This window comes from Danio rerio, chromosome 3, assembly GCF_049306965.1.
Source record: "Danio rerio strain Tuebingen ecotype United States chromosome 3, GRCz12tu, whole genome shotgun sequence".
Lineage (NCBI taxonomy): Eukaryota > Metazoa > Chordata > Actinopteri > Cypriniformes > Danionidae > Danio > Danio rerio.
In genome coordinates this window covers 15,883,308-15,903,445 of record NC_133178.1, presented here as the reverse complement: position 1 = coordinate 15,903,445, position 20,138 = coordinate 15,883,308, and the positions used below count along the sequence as shown (strand labels likewise).

Below are 20,138 nucleotides of genomic sequence, written 5' to 3'. Positions count from 1 at the left end.
GGATGATTAATATATTAAATGAGCAACCAATAGCAATTAATTACAATTTTTCTATTATTAAACAGGCTTCTACTCAGTATTTGAGCTTTTTAGTCGAAAAAAAAACTGCTGCAACATTGCAGGCGTCAAGAATGACATTTACGCCTGCAAATCCAGAAAATAAATGTCAATGTGTGTGGCTGAGCGACTTGGACTTTGAAAGCAAACTGTTGTCTGTCTGACGGGAAGAGCCTCCGCCAAATGAGCAGCACATTAGCGGCGTTTATGAGGGCCATCATATGGTTTATTGGGCTGCTGAGGCTGTCTGTGCCTGCTTCACTCTTTAATAGCCAAATTATCTTCATTAGCTCTAAATTTAAAGCTTGAACGTCTTCTGGGAGAACAAAAAAAGTCTGATGTTTAGCACGGCTGGTATGTGGTGTGTCTGTGTGCATTTGCGTCTGCTGATCTATTAACGGGTCCTTTGTGGAGCTTATTTTAAACCTCACACACTGTTTAGACACACAACATGAGATCGCATTACTGTGTGTCAAAGACTCGCATGTGTGTGTGAAAATAGACGTCTACTGTAGGCTACAGTATGTCTTTATTTAGACTGTCAGTGTGGCTGCACAATATTGGAAACAAGTGCCATTGAGATACTTTGTTTTTCTGCGATATAAACTGTGTGATCATATTAATACAATGTCAGTAGACCCCTTGAACATTTATATTTGGAAAGAATTCATCATTTTAGACTGATTGGAATCATTCTAGGGGATTTTAGGGAGTGAATCTGCATAAAAAATTGCAAATTACAAGTATTATGAATACAATAAGACAAAGATCCTGAAATAAACAGTGCTTTGTGTACACATCTACTGATGGCTACTTCCAGCAGGATAACACACCATATCATAAAGCGCGAATCACTTCAGACTAGATTCTTAAACATGACAGGGAGTTTACTGTACTCAAATGACCTCCACAGGCACCAGATCTCAATCCAATAGAGCACCTTTGGGATGTGGTGAAATGGGAGATTCACAACATGGATGTGCAGACGACAAATCTGCAGCGACTGCGTGATACTATCATGTCAATATGGAGCAAAATCTCTGAGGAATATTTCCAGTACCTTGATGAATCTATGACACGAAGAATAAAGGCAGTTCTGAAGGCAAAAAAGGGATCCAACTCGCTACTAGTAAGGTGTACCTAATAAAGTGGCCAGTAAGTGTACTGTATATAGCAAAATAATTACAAGTTCACCTCATGATTTGCATAGCTCTATATGGAAAGAATGCATAATGTTACATTGATTAGTATGATTTTATAGAGAAGTGAAATAAATAAACAAATCACAACCACAGATAAATGCAATAAAACAAAGTTACAAGTGAAATACACCGTGATTTATGGTTTTCTTAGCAGTCTAACGATATTCAGGCAGAGAAATTGAATAATCAGATGAAAAATAACACTGTTTAGTCTTCATTATAACTAACTAAACACAACAAAAACATTTGTTAAAGCTAAAAACGCTACAGTTTAAATGTAAAAAATATTTTTTTGAATTCTTTCACAATCACAGGTCTTAAAAACGCAAGTAAATAATAACTGCTCACTCTGATACAATTGTTATTATATTAAAAATAGTAGCCTATTGAATATCAATATTTTGCAAGGTATTAAATTTAGAAATTCCAGGATCTTGACAACACTACACCTTAGTTAATCACACTGTCCAAATGAACATGTTTGTAGCTTTGTATCACACTGGACAACAATTCACACTATAAAATAAATCCTACTTTTCAGATTTGAAGACATGCAGAAAATTACATTTTTAAAAAACAAACAGAAACTCATCCATAAAAACCCAATGAGAAGAAGGCCTAACAGAGGACATTTTAGATGAACTGTGGGAAAACATTTTATACAGGGTACATTCTTCATCTGTGTGTGCTTAACATGGTTAGATCCAGTGCAAAATACCCCATCTTTCTCATTGGACTAAGGTCAGGCTTTCAAAAATTTACTCTGATATTGATCCTCTCTGTGACCGTTGTCGCCAGGCTCCTGCAACACTGGCACATATGTTTTGGTTTTGCCCAACTCTATGTGGATTCATTCATTCATTCATTCATTTTCTTGTCGGCTTAGTCCCTTTATTAATCCGGGGTTGCCAGAGCAGAATGAACCGCCAACTTATCCAGCAAGTTTTTGAGCAGCGGATGCCCTTCCAGCCGCAACCCATCTCTGGGAAACATCCACACACACATTCACACACTACGGACAATTTAGCCTACCCAATTCATCTGTACCGCATGTCTTTGGACTGTGGGGAAAACCGGAGCACCCGGAGAAAACCCACGCAAAGGCAGGGAGAATATGCAAACTCCACACAGAAACGCCAATTGAGCCGAGGTTCGAACCAGCAACCTTCTTGCTGTGAGGCGACAGCACTACCCACTGCGCCAAGTTGGGCAAGCAATTACACCTGTATCTACAACAGCACTGTTTGGTACACTTCCTTTGTCAGTTCACTGTTCATTGGAAGTCAACTGCTCCACCTACTCACTCCATGTGGATTAATGACATTTTTTTCTTCATAAAACTGGAACAAATTAGACACTGTCTGAAGGATTGTTCCTAAAACTTCTATATAATTTGGGGCTCTGCCCTTGACTATATGGAAACGTATACTCCTTGCATACTGGAAGATAGTTAGTTTTTAAAATTTTCACTGCTGTGTGACATCTCATGTGACATCATGACCAGGCTTTTAGTTTGGTGTATAAACAATTGTTCTGGTTGGTATTTTATTCTATTTTTTGTTGTTGTTGTTGTTGTTTTAGTTTTATTTTTAATATATAAATATTTCCGGGGGTCAATAATTGTCATAATCGTTTAGATCCTTGTTTACTTCTCTCTCTCCTCTCTCTCTCTCTCTATCTCAAATTCAAATTCAAAGAGCTTTATTGGCATGACTGTAAAACAAATCACAATGTTGCCAAAGCAATAACAAAAAACAGAACATTCATATAGATAAAACAAATATATGTAATAATAAACAAACACACACACACACACACACAAACACACACACACACATATATATATACACAATAAACAAGTTAATTTAAAAAAAAGATTAACAAAAGTATATAATAATAAATGATAAGGACAGAGAGCTTTAATAAGGGATAAGGGGGTTCAGCCTTTTTCTCTCATATGGTGGCATGAGGACACGTACTGTGCTGCTAGGTGGACACACTTTTCATTTTCTCCCAACATATAATGGAGTTTCTCCGTATTTGTGGCTTGCTGGAATTGTGGTAGAATTAGAGATATTTGTGTGAAGTAAGCTTCTCTGATGCTCTGATATTTGCTGCAGTGAGTGAGGAAATGCAGCTCATCCTCCACAACTCCAGCAGAGCATTGTGGACACTCAGACGGTACGGGCTCATCAACTTTCTCTGACAGGGGCTCTTAATGTTGGTCAGGTACGGGGCCAGTTCATACCCAGGTTTAATACTGGTTACTCTCTCTCTCTCTCTCCCTCTGTCAAAATGAGCAGCAATATTCTAAAATGTTTGATATTTGTAAAGTTTTGAAAATTTCTATAAATATAGTTGGGGAAAAATAAAAAAACAAAACAAAACAAAAACTGCAAATCAGGAGGAGATAGGAGGCTCAAAAGGTATGATTTGTCTCATAACAGACTAGTAAATGAGAAGTGGGTTAATTTATCAATTAATCTTTTTGGTGTTACAAGTCACAAAGCTTTACAATTTATTTTTGAAGCTTTGACTTCTTTGGGGCCCTTTCAACCCTGGCAATGCCCCTGTAGACGATTATGCATGCTGCAATATATTATGCAGCCAATCACAAGGATATTCCCTAAATGCATTCAAACTCTTTCATTCTAAAGCAACAGCACTGAATCATGTAAATCATTCACAAGTTTGTTCAGTCTGTTTCAACACAATAGACGACCGCACACACGCATCTAAAAGGACAATTTTCCCTGAATGATCCAAATTCACATTTGCTGCACCTTCAGTTTCTGAGAACACAGTAGACACGGTTGCAAAGAATGGATGTTAAAAATAGAGAACAGAGCTAGTCGGAGAATGAAGGACGAAACTGAAATGAAATTGTGTTGTCAGGACATGCGAGGTGAAGAAATAGTCTGAAAGCTGCAGGAATGAAAGGAATGAGAGCTGTTAACATGAAGCGATCAATAAGTAACTTCTGTACTTAAAGCCAGTAACTATTGACTGCATTAGAAAACGAGAAAGAGAGCGCCGGAGAAACAAGACGGAAAGAGAAACTGAGATTCGAACACACACACACACACATGAATGCATCTTAAGCGATGGACACTTTCATGTAGGCCTGTCACAATAATCAAGATAGGGACAACACATGGATATGACCTTAATCATTTTTGGTGATGTAATATATATCGCCCAATCCCATACATAAAAAACAATTCTAGCAACACTTTAGCTGATTGGGCAACAACTCTATCTCTATTTGAGGTTATAGAGTTCTATTTTGTTTCTATTTTGTTTTCGCGATTGTTTTAGGCCGTACTCACACTAGGTACAGTTGCCTCGAACCGGTTAAAGCACGCTTGTCCCCCCTCCCGTCTCCACCGACGGCCTGCACTCACACCACAAACAGGCCTCGGCATGCTTACGTCATCGCTGCTGTGCTGTTCAGTGAGAAGCGCTCTCACTCAGCAGCACAGTGGAGATTTCTCTAGTTATATCGTTTCAGTCGTTTGATATGCCGTCAAATATTTCGCCAAACAGTCCTTAGAGATGCAGTGACACGCAGTCAGATATTTCGCCGAACAGATTGGCCACTTTTGGCGCTAAAAAACAATCATAAAGCTCTCGTGCTGCAGGAATGAGGAGGTCTGCTGAAGCCGCGCAGCTGTCGTGCTGTGAGGAGTTCTCGTCTTTAATAAACTACTCACACACAAGCGTACCGTGCCAAAGCCCAAGTGAACTGCGCTCAGGCACACCTCTTCCAACCGGGCCAGGACCGGCCAAGTGAACTGTGCTTGAGCCCGATTCAGCGCACTCACACTTCTCAAACGATCCGTGAAACAGGCCTGTGCACGGTACAGATGGCATAGTGTGAGTAGGCCCTTAGAACTTCCGATTCAGTCACCTATGGGAGAAATGACTAGGAATAATAAACGGCAGAAAACGGTCAAACTACTTGCTCTACAAACAAATGCTTGCATGACTACATAGACCAAGTAGAATAATATACCAAGGAAATATCAGTTTGCAACATTAAACAGCAAAACGAGCAGTTTTTAGTGTCTAAAAATGAATGGAAGTGAATGACACTGGATGTCTCGAGCCAAAAAGATTCAAATGGCTGCGCCCGCTCGTCGTCGAAGAATAAGGTGAATACAGAACCTTCCTTTTCACACACTGAATAGTTTGCTTTTTACGTGTCTCATATTTCTTTTTGCATTTTCCTTCTTTTACATTTATTTGTTTACTTGTTTGTCATTACTGTATTGAAGTTGTGTATGCACCCTATACGTACACTTGCTGTGCATTTGTGTGACACTTGAGGACTTCAATGTTTGCAGACTGTTAGTTATGTACAGTTTATGTCACAATTATTAGCCCCCCTTTATTTTTAAATATTTCCCAAAATATGTTTAACAGAGCAAGGAAATTTTCACATATTGTCTGTTAATATTTTTTCTTCTGGAGAAAGTCTTATTTGTTTTATTTCAGCTAGAATAAAAGCAGCTTTTAATTTTTTAAAAACCATTTTAAGGTCAAAATTATTAACTGTCATCATGGCAAAGATAAAATAAATCAGATATTAGAAATGAGTAATTAAAACTATTATGTTTAGAAATGTGTTGAAAAAATCTTCTCTCCGTTAAAGGTGCAGTAGGTGATTGTCTTCAGAAGCATTTTTTGTTGTGCTGCTTAAAAGTCTCTTTACAGTCTAAGTAATGATTAAAGTAAATGATCTAAATGTAATTATATGTATTTTTATATTTTGGGTAAGGTATAAAACTAAAAAAATGTTTATCCAAGTCGGACCGACATCTCTCATAATTCCCATAAGTAGCCCAATCTGTCTGTCACCAAATGCAGATTTGAACAACTGCGCAGCCGTTTGTACGCAGCTCCGCCGACCGCTGTTGGTGCTGCGCGTTCACAAGAGAGGGCGCCCGTGAGATCGGTAAAAACCTGCTGAATCAAAACTTTTTAAAAACCTGAATCAATATTGGAGTTACCTTTGCACGCTGGAGATAGGATGAAACAATGGCTGAAGGATTTCTCTTAGACGGGTAATGTTTTGTTTTAAAACTATTTTAGCTTCATGCAAAGCTGATGTGATGTTGTTCTTACAAACGGGTTATATCTTCACAGAAGTGTTGTTCAGCTACTAAAATCTTCCGATAAAAGATTGATAAGACTATTTTCAGTTTCATAAGGGACCTACAGCATCTATAATATAGATTTTAATTTGTTTACCATGCAACTCTAAATATTTGCTCTGAAATAGCATGTCAGTTTGGCTTGCACGTTGCCGGACAAGCACTAGTCGCTTTTTTTCACACTTCAGAGAGGGTTCTTTTGCTGTGCTAGGAGGCGTGGCACTAGACGGCAGGAGAGGGACTGTGATTCAGAGATGTATGCTAAGCTGTTAGCATTGTGAAATATCACCAACTGCACCTTTAAACAGAAATTGGTAAAAAAATAAAAAAGTTGTTAATATTTCTGACTTTAACTGTATATGTTCTGTTAAAGCCACAAAAGAGAAAGTAGTGTTGGGGATGTTTGCTTTTTTTCTGTTTTGTGCAAATGTATAAAAAACCCTTACAAATAAAGTGTTAAAAATGTAACTGTAAGCTCTTCTCTCTTTGTGTCATGTCTTTTGAAGCACAAACACAGCCACAAAAAAAGCTTTGTGGAAATAGCACCGTTTGGATGGCATTTTAGCATCTCTGCTATAACATTAGAGCGCCTCTGGACATGCCTCTTCACTGCACGGGGTGTGTGCACACAGTGAATGCGCGCAACCTGAAGTGTTTGTGATCTCACTAACCTGGATGTATTTTTTTGTAGTCTCCAAACTTTATTCGCTGTAGGCTTTGCTAAATAACTCTGTAAAAGCCAATGTCTCCCTTTGCATTGAACTTTGAGCGCATATTCAGAGATGCTGTTTATGTTCACACAGCTACATTACACATCAACTAAAGTTTAAAATATGATATCGTAGAGGACCAACCCATTAAGAATTTTAAGACAACGGGTCAACTCAGTTTTTTAAGTGAAGTCAACTGATCACATTAAAAGAAACTGCTTTACTCAATATTTTAGGCAATGTAAACTAATCACATTAAAAGCAACTGTGATTTCTTACTCAGTGATTTCTGTTTACTCACTGTTTTCCAAAATTCCACAAGGCCTAAAGTTACCACATTTCAAAATTCACACACACACATACACAAACCACAATATACTACCAACCGCAGTGGATAAACCGTCCAATGTCTTTTCTTAAATCTTTCTTAATCCCTCCGGAATGACTGAAAGCAGCAGCAGAGTTTCAGCAAACACACAGTCGTGCTATCTTTCACATCCTCCTTCCACTCTGGCGTGTGTATTCAGCGTGTGACAAAAGGAAGAGGACACTTACTAAACATTTCACAACACTGATAACCAACTTTCGGTTATGACTAAAAAAAACACACACGCATACACACTTGTGATCCAAATGTGAGATCTGAAACTTTAAAAAGAATTTAAAGAGAAAGTTAATCGAGTGTTTGACATTTGACAACACATCTTTGTATTAAGTGACATCAAAACAGGCTTGAGGCAAAAATGGAAATCAGAGAAAAACGAAAGAAAAAAAAATGACCCCAGAGCAAGTAAACAAAACTGCTACATCTGTTGCAATTAAAGTACAGTAAATCATGGTGTCAATCCATTGCATTTAGGGCTTTAAGTGATTTTTGCAGTCTCAACATTAGAACCAATCACATGTGTTTCTGCTGAGTTAATGAACACAGCAGCCAATCAGAGGCTTTTAAATTACTTCCTGCTAAAAATACAGTAGTGAGTTGAGCATGTGCTCACGATTTCTTTCTTCACAAATAAAGAATTAAAAATTGTCAATAAAAGTTTTAATCAGCATAAAAATAAGATATTTGCTTAATTTTTATTGTAACCTATTAATTGATATGCATGAACAATGATATGCATGAACAATGTTATAATGCGAAAAGCAATACTCATCAATATACAAACAGTTTTAAATGGTTTGTTATTGGTCACACCGGCTGGGTCAGTTATCATTTCTGTGTGGAGTTTGCATGTTCTCCAGGTGTTTGCGTGGGTTTCCTCCGGTTGCACTGGTTTCCCCCACAGTCCAAAGACATGTGCTATAGGTGAATTGAATAAACTAAATTGGTCATAGTGTATGTGTGTGAATATGAGAGTGTATGGGTGTTTCCCAGTGCTGGGTTGCAGCTGAAAAGGCATCCACTGTGTAACATATGATGGATAAGTTGGCAGTTCATTCCGCTGTGGCGACCCTTTATAAATAAAAGGACTAAGCTGAAAGAAAATGAATTAATAAATGCACAGGACAGGTTTATTTTCCAACCCGCGAGTCCAAATGAAATTATTTGACCTGCCCAGCCAACCCCACACCACTGTATCTATTTTTCCAACCCAACCCGCCATGCAAAGCCTTTATTTAAACCTGAATGTGCTTAAAAACATTGCTTTATAATCTGGCAAAAACAAGAAAGTGCCCGTTTTGTGGCTCTCGTGCTTGTATATTTTTTCACACGAGTTGCTGCGTGAAAAAATACTGTGTGATACTGTATGAAGCAAGATCCGTCTCAAAAATAATACATTAACAATATAAAATTCATACATGCACAGAACAATTTACATTTATAAAATCCAATTTGTACATTCAAAACACAATTCATAAATACGGCACACAATTTATAAAAAGCTTAAATATTTTCACCAAATGAATTGGACTTTTGTATATTACGAATCGTATTTTGAACTTACAAATTTAATTTGTGTATTTTTAAATCGTGTTTTGAATTTATGAATTGTATTTGTGTAATTATAAATCATGTTTTGAAGCTACAAATTGGATTTGTGTATTTTAAAACCATGTTTTGAACTTACGAATTGGATTTGTGTATTTTTAAATCGTGTTTTGACCTTTTAAAATACATCTTTGTATTTTTGAATCGCGTTTCGAACTTTCAAATTGAATGTTAGTATTTTTAAAAGTTTTGATCTAACGAATTGGATTTGTGCATTTACGAACCGTGTTTAGAATTTGCGAATTGTATTTTGCAAATGTGACAACTGCTGTTGTCTCCTGCTGCAACAATTTTTTGAAAACGGGTTCCAAATTTTAGATTTAGCAGTCTGAACTTTTTTCTCTTAATAGTGTAAATTCCTGACCTCTCTATTGCTCTATTGCTATGACCTTTAAATTCCTTTCTCCTGCACACCGTCTTCCATCTTCACTTTTATTTCTCAGTTTTTGTGGCTCGCAGTGGAAGATGCTTGCCACTTTCGAAAGTTACTTTCCTATGTACTTGGCTTACGTATTGCAAACTTATCAAAGAACTTAATAAAATATAATTCCCAAATATAGGCTATAGCAATGATCTCAAACTTAATCCCTGGAGGGGAGCAGCTCTGAAAATTTTGCCTCAACCATCACTGAATCACACCTGCTTGATAGTGTCTAGTAGTTTTGAACACCTTGATTAGTTGAATCAGCTGTGTTTGATTAGGGTTGGAGCAAAACTGTGCAGAGCTGCGGCTCTCCAGGAATCCAGTTTCAGACCCATGCACGCAACAAACATGGACTTTTTAAAATTGTTTTTAATGACCCACTCCGCAAATAAGGAGGGTCCACAGGTTATGAGACGACCCGTGCATCACTATGACTAATGTAACTGCTTAAAATTATGTATTTTTACATTTACAGGTGGCAAAGGAATTAATATTTATTTATTTATTGACAAAATAGCCACTTGAGAACTTCTCATTTTTGAGGGAGTCCAAATTTTATTTATTTGTTTATTTATTTATTTATTTATTTATTTATTTATTTATTTATTTATTTATTTATTTATTTATTTATTTATTTATTTATTAACTTATTAACTTATTTATTTATTTATTAACTTATTTATTTATTTATTTATTTATTTATTTATTTATTTATTTATTGTTTGTTTGTTTGTTTGTTTGTTTTAACGTATGCACATTAAATATATTAATAATAAAATGTATTAAATAATAAAGTAAAAGAGAATAAATTAAATCTGTAAACATAAAAAAAAACATTTTAATCTATTTATTTATTTATTTTTTTATTAAAAGCACAAAATTCAAACATTTTCAGAAACTCTGACTTTTGGACCCAATTACAAAACCAAATGAACTGTTACACACATCAGCAGAAAATCCCCACAAACAACTGATTTGCATAACTGATATCCCACTTTCAGTTTCACGGTGCACGTTTAGAGGAGGAACACACACAAAAAATCAAGATTTGAGATTCTTTGTCTACAAGACTATTGCTTTAGTCTGCAGGATGCTGCTCTGTTCCAAGCTGTTGTTGTTGATTTACCTGTTTTATTATCTGCAAAGTGAAAATTGAAAGTCTAGGAGCTTATCTATTTTGCAGCACAACTCTCCTCAGGTATAGAAAAAAATTATAGTAGGAATAAAAGTGCTCAATACAAAAAAAGAGGTAATAAATAACTGTTGTGCAACTTTATTCAATTTAAATTAAGGCTGCACAATGTATCGTTTCAGCATAGATATCCCAAGATCAGCAACTTTGCATTTATAAAGTGCTCAGCATTACTGAGTACATCCCATTTTGAAAATGAATATGTTTATTAATTTATCAGTGAATATGTATTTTGGTGCATTTAAACAAAACAGATTTAATACACGAATATATTTATTAAAAAAATATTTTAGTCACCAAACATATTTAGAAATCACAAGATAATACATATAAATTCAAATTAAATATTACAACAACAACAAAAACATACAACTTACAAATTTTAACTAAATTTTCTAAATTTTTGTTTTTGCTTCTATTGATTTTTCCTCTTTTTTAAATTTGAGTTTAATATTTTTCTAAATTTGGCTGTACTAGTTTTTGGACCGTTATGGTAAGTTATTTTGTTAGATTAGCTACAGATTCAATACTGACTAATCTAATGTTTATGCACAAATATAGTATTGTATAGCTTCCTATTAAAATTTTGATTTAAAAGATTTGTGAGAAGTGTACTCATGCTGAGCACTGTTTATTAAATTATAATAAACCAGGAACTGGTTTAGAACACAAGACAAGTTTCATCCTACCAAAGAACAAATTAATTAGATTTTTATTTGGTCACACTTCATTTTGATGGTCCGTCTGTTGAATTTAGGTTACATTGCATCTACATGCCAACTAATTCTCATTAGATTATAAGTAGACTGTTAGGTTGGGGTTATGGTTAGTGTAAGTCGACATGTTCTTGCAAAGTTTCTTATAGTAGGTTAAATGTCTGTTGAAGGAGCAGTATCAGCAGATATTAAGCAGACAGTCTACTAATACTAATTAAATGGACCATCAAAATAAACTGTTACAACTTATTTAGTTAGATTTCAAGCTAATTGAAACCATTTGGGCATAAGAAATGTTTTACATTTGTAGCTTTAATAAAGACGAATTGTTTTTTGTAATTACACTGAAGACTAAAGTGCTGTTTTACATTTGATTACGTTGTTTGATTACATTGCTCTTATATATTTTACATCAAAGCTGTTAGTGTCTAAAAAACCATAAAGCACTGTCTATTTTATTTGTTCCTTTGTTCTATTCTAATTCTAATGACCGGGAGTGTCACTCAACAACTTGTTGCTTATCTTAACACTTGAATGTGGCAGATTGGCTAGACAGTTGTAAGCTATTTGTCTATATGTCTTCACATTCTTTAATAACATTTTCAAGAGTTCACACTTAGATAGTGCTTGACTATTTAAGCTAGTTTGGCATGCTGTCCCAGGAGAGAACCCTGAGCTCGGTGATAGATGAGCCCAAGGCTCCCGCCTGGTCAATAAGCATTAGGAGGGATATGAGATCAGGTAGTTCTCGATAGCTCTCAAAATAAATCACTATTGGCGCTAATTTGTAGTATGTGCTTGTGACTTTAACTTTGCATGGTTTTTGGGGTGTGGGAGGAAACCGGAGTACCCGGAGAAAACCCACGCGAACACGTGGAGAACATGCAAACTACGCACAGAGAGTATCGGTTGGCTCAGCTAGTGTTGAACCAATGACCTCCTTGCTGTGAGGCAACAGTGCTAGCCACTGAGCCGCCGTGACGCCCGAACTGAGGAGGAGGGAGAAGGGAAGGATGGGGGGTTTTTCCAAAAACGAAGATGAGGAATGGAGTTTAGGCTGGATATTTATATTAAATTTAGAGTGATCCGATTGGCTAGTTAGTGATTAGTGATACGGATCAGCTGTAGTCAATTCTATCACGTGCTCCTCTCGAAATTAGTTTGGGAAACTTCACTTATACAGACAAGCTGAACGCAGCTGCGTATGCAAACTTTCATCACATCATCATTATCATGTCATTAGCATTCCTTTTTTTTTTTTTTTTTTTTTTACATCCATTGGACTGCAGGTTTCTAATCTAATGACTTGAATTTATTTATTGTGTAGTAAGTGGAAATCATGCTGACTCTGCAGTAACTGAGATGCTCTGGGTTGTGTTTCCATTCAAAGAACAGAACAATCCAGGGCGTGCTTCCCAAAAGCATTGTAAGCCTTTAGATGGATGCGCATTTGGAAACTAGAAACCTAAAGTCTGCTGGGTGTTTGATGTCATCAAGCTAAAATCTAATTACATTGACTTTCACTGTAAAAATAAAAACAACATCTATTAATTAACAATTTCTTGTAACTCGCAAGGGTTTTCCCTTTCCATTTATGCTTTTGAATTGCATCATTATAAAGTTTATGAAGCTATTATAAGTTGTTGATGTTGAAAACGTTACTCTGCAGTTTATCAAAGCCATTTATATTAGTAGTTAGAAACAATATATTGTGTACGCAATAATATATTGTTGGAAATATGACAACCAGTCCAGGAGACTTATTACAAGCAGAATTCTTTGAGGCGTGTTGGTTGTTCTGCAGTCAAACAGCATCTTCAAGAAGTCCACATTATTCTAACACAAGTCTAGCAAGTCTGAATGAGTCTTATTTGGACAGAGTCATCCTGTCTATTATATGTTTGAGGGGGCAGAATTTATAAGTGGAGGTGGCTAAACAAGTCAGGTAAATATAGTAGGCTGGTGAAAGAACCTGTCCAGCCACTGACCACACAAGTTTATCAACAAAAAAGTTTCCTTGGCCTGAATGGATCCACAAAGACAAAGGTACAGTTGTTGAGACCCTGCGCGTAGCATTTGCATCACTTCAGGATGTGCTAGTGCTTGAGGAGCAAAATGTCTCTCACGCCCTAGCTGTTAGAGTTTTAAATTAAATGATATCATAAAAAAAAACAAGAAATATAACTTTTCAGTTACACTGCCTGACAAAAGTCTTGTTGTCAATCCCAGTTGTAAGAGCAACAAATAACAAATTCTAGTTGATCATTTGGAAAAGTGGCAGAAGGTAGATTTTTTTCAACAGAATCATCTGTTAAACTGCCTCCCAATAGGTCTTCTGCAGTATTTGTGATGATTGGGAACCCAAGATTCTCACAGAAATCAGTCAAGTTTGGTGAAGGAAAAATCATGGTTTGGGCAAATTCTTCAGCAGGATAGCACTCCTTCTCATACTTCAGCCTCCAAATAAGAGTTCCTAAAAGCAAAGAAGGTCAACGTGCTCCAGGATTGGCCAGCCCAGTCACCAGACATGAACCTTATTGAGCATGTCTAGGGTAAGATTAAGATAAGGAGGAGGCATTGAAGACGAGTTCAAAGAATCTTGATGAACTCTGGGAGTCCTGCAAGAATGGTTTCCTTGTCATTCCAGATGACTTTATTAATAAGTTATTTGAGTCATTGCAGACATGTATGGATGCAGTCGTGCAAGCCCATGGGCAAAATATTATTTTATTTAATATTATATTATTATTTGTTGGTTCACTTAATTAGGTGACAAGACTTTTGTCACTTAGTGTATATATGTCGCGGTTAATTTGACACTAGATTTATATTTCAACAATTTGAACAGTTCAGATGCCAAAACCTCCAAGTGCCATCTGAAATTTTCTTCCAAATTGAGCATTTTTCTACGTTTATGCTCAGTTATTTCACTTTAAAGGCAATAAAAGGAAGCTAAGCTTTGCCATAAAAGTGAAAATACTGAACCTACACAAGAGCCTGAGACAAATGCTCACTTTCACAGAAAATTCCACTTTTTGCATCTTAACTGCTCATATAGAGTAATAAATACTATAATTTGCGAGAAAAACCCCAGTCAATAAATGATTTCAGTCTACTAAAAATGTCATTAAATGTCACTTTGCTAATCCTAAAAATACCATCAACTGTTAATTAACGGATTTGTACAGTGCTGATGGGTCTAGACTTCATGAATTTATGAATTTACTTCTCATTAAAGTATAAACTTATTCTGCATCCCTAATCCTTTCCAACACCTAACCCCAAGTTCTACCTTACTAACTATTAATAAACAGCTAGTTTAATGTTTTTAAGCTAATTAATAGTTTAATAATAACGTGAATTGTGTCCTAAACTGAAGTGCTACCAAAACCTTTAATCTGAAGTTGTTGGCTGCAGCTATACAAACAAAATATTTCTAGTTTCCTTGAGAAACTGCATACAGTACATACAAATAGGAATGTATTTTGACACTGACTCAGTTCACTTATATGACTTCATGGCAGAACTAAAGATCTCTTTTGGTGCACATTACTTGAAGCAATTCTCTGATTGGTGGATTTTTTTTGCACAACATTATTGGCAATGCAGTTCATCCGCACACATTTCACTATTAAAGTCCACATGAACCAGAAGAAATTTTCTTTTTCGAATTGTGAGTCAGTTCCTAGAGAAACTGAATATCAAATGAGAAAATAGTGGGCGTGGCTTGTTTTATTCTACTGTGAGCTGATTGGATGCAGTAAAGCAGGCATTCTATTCAGAAAGATCAGGAGATAGTTTGGGGAGAGTTATTACAACCTAACAGACTCCTCATGCTCACCATTTCTGTTTGTTGTCAAAACTGACAGTTGGAGGGGCGTGGTTAAGTATGTTAGCCACGCCCAATACCTCAAAATTATGTAATCTGAGAACTGAAAACTAACAGGAAGCGCGTTTCCAGAAACAGTTTTGTTTTTCTTAATGACATGCACAGATAAATTGTTCACCACAAAGCTAGCAATGTGAGCTTACAAAATCAATATGGCTAGTTTTGATTTCACGTGTACATTAAACATGATTGCTATCAAATGAAGTTGAGCTGTTTGAGGACACAAAAGGTAAGAAATGTCTTGAAATACAACATCTGAATAAGGGCTTTAGATGTGGCTCCTGATTTATTTAAAAAAATAATAATAACACACATCCGATGTCGTGATGTGTGGGTGTGCCTTGTTCCCTAATAATCAGAAGTGTAAGAGTCAGTTATTCTGCCTTTTACCTCAGTTACCACATCTAAAAACTTTGCTCAGATGTATTATAAGATATCTCTTACCTTTTTGTCCTCAAACAGCCCCTGCATGTAAGACTAGTTTCTTATGCAAATTATCCAAAGCCTTCAGTTTTGATTTGATTGACAGTTGTAGTTGTGACAAAACAGAAATCCTTTAGTTAAGTGATATGGAACTGTAACATGCCAATCACACCGAACACGCTTTTCAGTTCCCTAAATACAAGGCACACCACACCACACAGACTTTCTGTACACTGTGGTTTTTGCACACTTTAGAACATTCATCAGGTCATTAGAATCAGATATTCAACAGCAACCTTAGTATACTGTAACTGAATAACTGAGAAATCGATTAACAATAACAAAGCTTGTCTATAGAAGTTCAGCAGCTTTTACTGCCAATCAATTTCCCTATATACAGTAGACTTACTTCCAGACTGTGCTGTTGCACTCTATAGTTATTGATTGTTTATGTGTTTGTTTCAAATTATGATAACTAACAAGAGAACACTTATCTTAAAGTTGTGTGAAGCAAATAATTGTGAGGACTATTATTATATTATGATGACATTTCTATGGGTGTTTCTCAAAATGTGCTCTTTAGCACTCTTGTGTCCTCGTGTTGTTATGTAACGGCATCATAAACTATCAAAGTTCAGTTCCAAAACTCAAGACCGCAAGAACGGAGGACGCATGAAAGTTCCCAGATGCGTTCTTGATTTTGAGGATGTGTAGATGCAGACTTGAGCACAAAACTCTCTGGAGAAGTCCCAGAAGTCATTGCAGCTGAATAAAGGAGGTGGGAAGCGCAATATTTTATTTAGATTTACTTTTAAAGTTCAAAGATATGACTTTTTCATCTCAGGAGTTTCGCTAAATGATACGGTGAAAGTAAACATTACCATGAAAATCTTAATGAAGGCATAAACATATTAAGGGTTTGCTGAAATTCATACTAAAATCTGTTTTATTTGTATTGTGCAAAGTTTATTTGTAAGGTTTTATGAGTATGTTATATATATATATATTGAAAAGGAGAAAAACAATACATTGTTTTATGAACGCAGAGAAGGTTAAGCAGGTTTCACCTAATCCATCAGATTGACATCAGAGAAATACTGCCATGCCAGAGTGAAAGCAAATCTTTAGATTTTATTTAAAGGGGTCCTATTGACTTTATTCTTTGCGTACGAGCCGGCACAGCCATTTGAATCTATTTGGCTCCGAGACTTCCGGTCTCATTCACTTACATTTATTTTTAGATCTTAAAAACAGCTCGTTATGCGTAATTTCAAAAAAATATTCAGTACTGTGAAAAATTCACTGTTATTACTGTTTCTGATAACGCTAAATGTAGAAATCGAACATTGTAATTTGAACAACCCATAAATACAACCCATATTTATTGTTAGTCTCATTTTCAATAAATGATTTAGTTATTTACTCATAAAACTTCATGTTTCATTTCTAGATGTTTCATTTTTGAAGAATTATATAGTGGCATATTTTTGATGGTTGGTCGTCGCCACCTATTGGTTAAATAACGTAATTTCTGCCTACAACTTTCATTTTTGATGATTTTAATCTTTACCATAAACATCAGTGGTTTTATCTATAACATTAACTGTGTTATTTGACTGTTTCTAACTTCAAAACTAACTCAAAAAACTAAAGACTGAATCTTTTTATTGATTTTTGTGTTTTTCAAACACAGATTTGAATGCAGCGATTTAAAGGATTAATAAACACATGCACATCACCATCATTTATAATTTATGTGGCGTGGGTGTTGAGATCTCGATCTTTTAATGATTAATCGTGCAGCGCACACTGAATGCATTGATGCAGGCTAAACAAGCAGTGAGAGAAAACACCTTTAATAACCTAAGAAACCCACCACACCCCGAATAACCTACCACAACTTCTTCTGTCATCATTCAATTTTACAGGAAAGCCTATATGCTTTCATACATGTGATTTGAATGATGCGAGAGACAATCTCTCTGCGATCGTTATAAATTTAGGATTAATCTACAAGTAAAAATCCTAATCCGCAGGTCATGTATGTTCCGAACAGTGGCTTGTGCATAACCATGATCCATCCGTTACACCCCTACTGATGACACATACAAAGGGAGAATGCCAGTCAAAGTGTTTCTGCACACTGTTTTTATCAAAAGTGATTATAAATATTTATTTAATGATTTTACAATTAAAAAGCTGGTTATATTCACAGACAGGTTCCTTTAAAAGATTACTAAAATGTTTTTTTTTAATTGATGACAGCTTAAGACTAGCAATATGTGCTAGCTAAAAATACATTGCATTTGAATTCCATACAGGCTTTAATACATTGTGCTAAGCACTGCAGACCGTTTTAACCTAGTAACCTAGCAGTGCTTGTCTACAAGTTACATCTAAGAGCATTACATCAGTAAGGTGAGTCGCTTGTGAAACACCAGTAGTAGATGCCTTAGACTTACACACATTAGAGTTTGAAGAGTTTCAGCATTATGAGAGAGAGGGAGAGAGAGGTGGTGGGGGAGACCCATAATTCACCTAAACCCACAATAAAAGACTAACGGCTTGTAACTTGACTCTCGTGGAGCTGCTTGGAGAGGAAAGGTGTAAGAGTTGGTCCTGTTAACAGATCACACAGGTTAAAGGCTCAGGGCAGGTCAAGCGCATGTCATCTGCTGACGGCTAACAGCATCTGCAGCTGCCACTGAAAGAAGAGCCGTGCGAAAGACCAGGTCACGCAAACAAATTCCTAGATGTACGACTGTTTAACACTATAAGAGGATCAATACAGCGGGCTACTTGGGCTGATTATGAGCTGAAGGTCAGGCAGTGCGCACAGGACCATGCATGATACTCAATTTCTTGATAGAGGTTTTTATGTTTAATATATATACAGTTGAAGTCACAATTTTTAGCCCCCCTGCATTATTCCTGTATATTTTTCCCCAATTTCTGTTTAACAAAGAGATTTTTTTTCAACACATTTCTAAACATAAAAGATTTAATAACTAATATGTATTAACTAATTTATTCATCTTTGCCATGATGACAGTAAATAATATTTTATTAGATATTTTTCAAGATACTAGTATTTAGCTTAATGTAACATTTTAGGGTTCACTAGACTAATTTAGGGTAAGTTAGGGCACTTGCACCTGTTTATTATTAATGTTCAGAAATATAACTTATATTTGTAAGGTTTTTGTGCATGTTATAATTATTAAAAACAGGAAAAACAATAAATCATTGTATTAATGCTGTAATGTTTTAATAACTTTCTGTTAAAAATATGTGAAGATCATCTGACCATCTAGAAAAACTACGCAGCATCTCATTCCTCAGAGGACACGCTCTCCTGAGTTTGTTTTTCCGAGGTATCCTGGCAAGAACGGTCTCCACAAGAACATGAGTTCGCTCTCTGCGTTCTTGGAATCGAGAAAGAGCCATCAACTGAAATGGAATATTGAGTAGGGGGTGTGGTTTATTTGTGCGCTCCTCTCATCTTTCACTTGCAGCAAGCTAACGGTTTGAGGGGCGTGGCTAAGCAGGTTTCACCCATTTCATCAGACTGACATCATCACAGGACGACTGCCATGACAGAGTGAAAGCAAATCTTTACATTTTGTTTAAAGGGGTCCTATTACATCTCTTTTAACAAGATCCAAAATAAGTCTCTGACATCCCTAGAGTGTGTATGTGACGTTTCAACTTAAAATACCACACAAATAATGTTTTATAATTCTTTGAAACTGCCCCGTTTAGGCTTTGATCCTAATTGTGCCATTTAAGTTTTTTGGTTGCTTTATATTCAAATGCTCTTTACAAAACAGGGCGGAGCTACTAATGCCTATGTGTCAGCATAGTGGCATATTAAAAAAACGAATGTCTTATGCTAATGAGGGAGAGTTTGTCACTAATGTGTATTAGGGTAATTATGCAAGTCAATGTATAAAGATAGTGTGTTCTGTAAACTGTAAAATAAATTAACCACTGAGCCACCGTATTACCCTGGTTTTAGGTGACACAGTATAGTTAATATTAGATGTAATTTTGTTAAATTGTTATATTCTGTAATTTAAAAGAATATCTTTGTAAGGCCTGCTGCCTGTTTTTACCGATTTCTTTTTTTACAGTGAAGACAAACGAAAAAAAATATGCTTAAATGGGCTAATAATATTGACCTTAAAATGGTTTTAAAAAACACCTTGCTCAGCTAAACATCATTTGAAAAAGAAATAAACTAAATTTATAGGAGGTTGAATGATTTTGTCTTCAATTGTATATATTTCAATCATGTCATTTTAGTATGTTTTTTTATTATTATTGTAGGTTTTATTAGCAGAATTATTTTGATTACAATTTTTTTCCTGTAGTTC

General features: G+C 35.7%; 1 protein-coding gene across 11 annotated transcripts in view; it reads right to left on the bottom strand.

Annotated features, from left to right (window-relative positions):
- stat5a (signal transducer and activator of transcription 5a) overlaps positions 1–20,138 on the bottom strand; it is a 199,095-nt gene that overhangs the window by 102,220 nt on the left and 76,737 nt on the right. Inside the window, exon 1 of one of the 11 annotated variants that reach the window (XM_073937314.1) lies at positions 7,512–7,671. The gene's annotated coding sequence lies outside the window, so the exon portion shown is untranslated. 11 annotated transcript variants of the gene reach the window in all.